The 5,000-nt window shown below is 43.7% G+C and overlaps 1 protein-coding gene across 3 annotated transcripts in view; it reads right to left on the bottom strand.

The window, feature by feature from the left end:
* Positions 1–5,000, bottom strand: part of LOC147029285 (uncharacterized) — a 139,498-nt gene that overhangs the window by 132,480 nt on the left and 2,018 nt on the right. The window lies entirely within an intron of this gene.

Below are 5,000 nucleotides of genomic sequence, written 5' to 3'. Positions count from 1 at the left end.
GACTATAAAGCGCCGAGAGCGGGGCGAATTCAGGGAGTTTTTTCGGTCAAGGCGAGTTGGAGAAGAGTTGAGAGTTTGAGTTGGAGAAGGGTTGGAGGCAGTCGGCTGAGGAGAATCGGGTCTGGAGAGTGGCAGTCTGTCGGGGTTCGGAGTCTGTCGGGGAGCTGCAGAGAGAGGAAGCCTGGAGCCTGGAGCGCGGTCGAGGTGATTTGCTGCAGTCGGCTGAGGAGAATTGGGGAGGGGGACCAGATACCTCGGGTCCGAGGCAAGGAAGACGGCGGTCGGCGACGAAGTCGCAGTGGAGTCGCTCGTCGTGGGACCCAAGCAAGCCAGCTATCCTCTTTCCCCAGAGCATCAACAATTCCCCCCTTTTCCCCCCCCCGCGCTGAGATAGTGCGAAAAGGGGGCCCCGTTCCCACCCCACTCCAAGCAGTGCCAACGAAACCCGCGAAGGAGCGCGGAGTCGGGGCACCGCCGCCACATTTGCGGCTCATCACAAGACACGGGTAGGATCCACCCATCCATGGGCCCACAGGCCCCGTCTGCCCCCTTGTCTTTGAGGGTGGCCCTTTTCTTTTGCTTTTGAGTAAATGTGTTGTCGGCGCCGTCTGTAAAGTAAAACTGTGTAAGTGTTGCCGTGTGCTCGCATAGTCGGTAGTAGATCTGCATTGTTGTGTTTCTTTTGTAACATCTGCTTTTGGTGCATAATTGTTGTAATTGTATATGTGTGCTTTCCGTGTGCCGCGGAATAAATGTGCCTTATGTTGAACTGTTTTCCCGTTTCGCTTCGTCTTTTCTTTAATTGAATCTCCATCTTGCTTCACGTAAAGGGTTGGTAGTGGGCTTAATACGCCCGATAATTAATCGGAACCGTCGAGGTCGACGATAACACCGCTCGGTTATCCCGGTAGTACGGAACGGGTCGCTTAAGTGGCCCGTGTCTGGAGTCGACCTGCGGCGAGGTGCGATCGCCCGGTCTACCCTCCGTGTGGGTACTTAGGAAGGTCGAATTTGGTGAACAACCCGATCCCACGCGGGGGGCCGATTGGCACGATCGTGGTGAGGTCGAAAGGCTCACCCGTGACTAGTTCCCAGCGTTAGTCCGAGAGGGTCATGACAGAATTGTCCGTCTGGTGGGCGACGTGCCGTGATTCGAGTTGCGTGGCCGCTGGCATGCCGGCGGGCGCGAATTCGCAACAATATATATATATATATATATATATATATATATATATATATATATATATATATATATATATATATATATATATATATATATTGTTACGCTTGAGGGGGGGGTATGCATTCAAAGGGTAATTAGGATTTTTAATTAGGTATGCCATGCTGTTCGAGTTTACCAGGATCTCGATTTAATAAGTAGCAATTCAGTGGTGATAAGTTGTCTAGTAAATGTTCATTTCTTCAAGGGGGAAATGATAATTGTCACGTAATTAGATAGGGACACGGGATAGGGTAAGGATGTCTGCGTAAACCCCTTTTAGTAGTCCCTGGAGGCTGGCCGTGACGTCACAGGACAGGGCTGCGGATGGCTCCGCCCCGTGATCACGATTGGCGGAAGGCGACGGCGGTGGGCCAATAAAACGGCTCGATTGGAAGTGACGAGGACAGGAGGATAAAAAGGTTCTGTTCGGGGTCGAAAAGGAAGAGGAAGAAGATCGGGACAAAAAGATAGTGTTTTTTTTGGTGTGGAGGCTGTTGCGCGGGAAGCGTACTTGTTGTTGTGCTGATTCGATCGTATTCTTCATCGTGTCTTGGAGCCTTGCTGAGCCTCGTGCCTCACCTTGGTTGGCTCTGGGGTTCTGCTGACTCGGAGTACGGGGTCGAACGGCGGGTGGACCTGCCTCCCTCTCCTGCTCGCAACTTGGCGCCAGAACTGGTTCCCTGGCGGCTGTGAGCGGACTTGGGCCAGGACCAGGAGGTCGACAGCACCACGGTTTCTCCTGCCCCCCCTGATGAGAGCAAGGCCAGCTCGTCCGACGCTGATCCAGGGACAGTTGCGTCCACACCACGGTCCAGCCTGACCACCAGAAGTAGCTACGTTGTGTGTGTGTGTGTGTGTGTGTGTGTGTGTGTGTGTGTGTGTGTGTGTGTGTGTGTGTGTGTGTGTGTGTGTGTGTGTGTGTGTGTGTGTGTGTGTGTGTACTTGGCGCCTTAGAGGGTTTGAGATCTGTATATTCATTGGAATTGTCTGTGTTTTCCCCACGCCCGATCCCACACCATCCCGTCGAATCGCCCCGGATCCCTCTTCTTGCCGAGTCTTGTTATTTCTGGTTAATAATAAAAACAAATAAACATCATCAACTCAGTGAAAAGTGACTTGTGCCACCTTCCTCGTCCCGTTTGCGGTAGAGCGATTAGAACCGCCATGTTTGGGTTATAAATAAATAAACCGCCTCCATCGTTTCAGCTCATTCTACGTTGGCGGGACTGTTTAAAGTCCCATGGACGTCACAATATATATATATATATATATATATATATATATATATATATATATATATATATATATATGTATATCTACATATACAGAATACATGTAAACATATATACATATATATACATATATATATATATATATATATATATATATATATAAAAAGACTCAGACTACCCAAAAGACCCTGAAGACCTTAAAGACCCCAAATACCCTTTAAGACCCCATTTACCTCTAAGACCCTTTCAACACTTTAGATCCCTACACGCTGGAGACCTTTTTTACCCTTTACACCCCTCAAACCTTTCGATATTTACACCTTTACTTCACTGACATCCATTTAGACCACTCAGATCTTAATACCATTTCGACCCCTTTCACACTTCAGACAGATTAGACAGCTTAGACCCTTGACAATTTAGAGCTTGAGACCACTTGGATCTTTTCGATTACAAATATATTTCAATTCATAACATGAATTGGTGGTTGAATTCCTTGACCTGATGTGCAAATCCTGTTCAAATTTCAAGTCAATCATATGGAAAGTGAGAATTATAGAAAGGGATCCTAAATTGTTGAACATTTGGCTGATGTTGACCTTTTCGCATGTGCTGACCTCAAAAATAATTTGTGGTTGCATTCATTGAGCCGACCTGAAAATTCTGTTCAAATTTCAAGTCAATCAGACGAAAATTGATGATTTCAGAAAGTTTGGTCCAAATTGGCCTTTTGGCCTATGTCGACCTTTTTGGTGGACCGAATTTTAGGAAAATTCAACGCGGGACCTTCGCAGGGTCAGTGACATTAATCTCCAAAAAATTAATATCGATCGGTCGAGCGGTTTAGGCTGGAGGCGAGTGGACAGACAAACAAACAAACAAACAAACAAATGAAAAATCACTCACAGTGACAACTTGGCAAAACAGCACAAAGTAGGTGCCCTCTCTGCCAGGTGGAACAGTTCATGTTTTATATCCCACTGATGGGCTGGATCTGATCCAAAATCCATTCTGCTTGTTCTTGTTACCCATTCAACTCATCTACCTTCTTTTGTCAGAAGTTGTCCACAACTTTTTGAGATATTGTGATATATTTAGTTTTTGGCCCGATCTATTAATTTTAGAAATTAGGCCTGTGTGGACCTTTTGATCTTAAAATGAATTGGTAGTTGAATTCAGCGATATGACATGAAAATGCTCTTCAAATTTCAAGTCGATCGGAAGAAAATTGAGGATTTTAGAAATTTGGCCTTTGTTGACCTTTTGTTCTATGTTGACCTCAAAATCAATATGTGCTTGAGTTCAGCGACCTGATATGCAAATGGTCTTCAAATTTCACGTCAGATGAAAATTGACAATTTTAGAAACAATTTAAAATTTGGCCTATTTTGGGTTGTCCTCATGGCCTATGTTGACCTTTTGACCTCAGATAACCTCAAAGTAATAGGTGGTTGAATTAAATGACCTGATATGCAAATCCTGTTCAAATTTTCAGTCAATCAGATGAAATTTGAGGATTTTAGAAAATTTGGCTCAACTTGGCGTATTGACCAATGTAGACCATTTTGGTATACAAAATTGTACGAAACTTCAATGAGGGACCGTCACAGAGTCGGTGACATTAATCTCCGAAAAGTTTAGAATGGTCAGTTGAGCGGTTTGGGCTGGAGGCGAACGGACAGACAAACAAACAAACACCCAAACACAAACGCACAAATGGAGGCGATCAACAGACTTGTCAAAAAAAAAAAAATTGCCAAGTAACAAACACACAAACAAACACAAAAACAAGAAGAAGACGTCATGCAGAGCACGATACTTGCAAAATTCATAAAACGAATTTGACCTCAAAAATAATTGGTGGTAGAATTCAATGACCTGAAATATAAATCCTTTTCAAATTTCAATCAATCGAATGAAAATTGAGGATTTTATGAATACCACCTTAGCTGTTGACATTGGGACTATGTTAACCTTTGAGTCTATGTTTACCTCAAAAATAATGGACTAGTCAAATTCAGTGACCTGAAATAGAAATCCTCTTCAAATTTCAAGTCAATCGGATGAAAATTGAGGATTTTAGAACTATCAACTTAGTTGTTGACCTTGGGACTATGTTGACCTTTTAGTCTGTTGACCTCAAAAATAATGGACGAGTCAAATTCAGTGACCTGAAAAAGAAATCCTCTTCAAATTTCAAGTCAATCGGAAGAAAATTGAGGATTTTAGAAATCCGGCCTATGTTGACCTTTTGGTCAATGTTAACCTCAAAAACAATGGACTCGTCAAATTCACTGACCTGAAATATAAATCCTTTTCAAATTTCAAGTCATTCTGATGAAAATTGAGGGATGTAGAAAAACCTGAGTTGTTGACCTTTGGCCTTTTGACTTTTTGACCTCTTCAAAAACCAGAGTTTTTGACCTTTTGACCTTAAAAACAATAGGCTTCTTTTTTATGACAAACTCTCGCATGTGGTGAAGTTTCATGAAGATCGGTTGAAAATTGTGAACTGTCGGAAACAAACAGATAGACAGACAGAATAA

The sequence above is a fragment of the Eptatretus burgeri genome, chromosome 3, assembly GCF_056783735.1.
Source record: "Eptatretus burgeri isolate ZD-2024b chromosome 3, Ebu_testis_v1, whole genome shotgun sequence".
Taxonomy (NCBI): domain Eukaryota; kingdom Metazoa; phylum Chordata; class Myxini; order Myxiniformes; family Myxinidae; genus Eptatretus; species Eptatretus burgeri.
The sequence above is the reverse complement of the archived record's forward strand: the minus strand, read 5'-3'. Positions and strand labels throughout refer to the sequence as shown.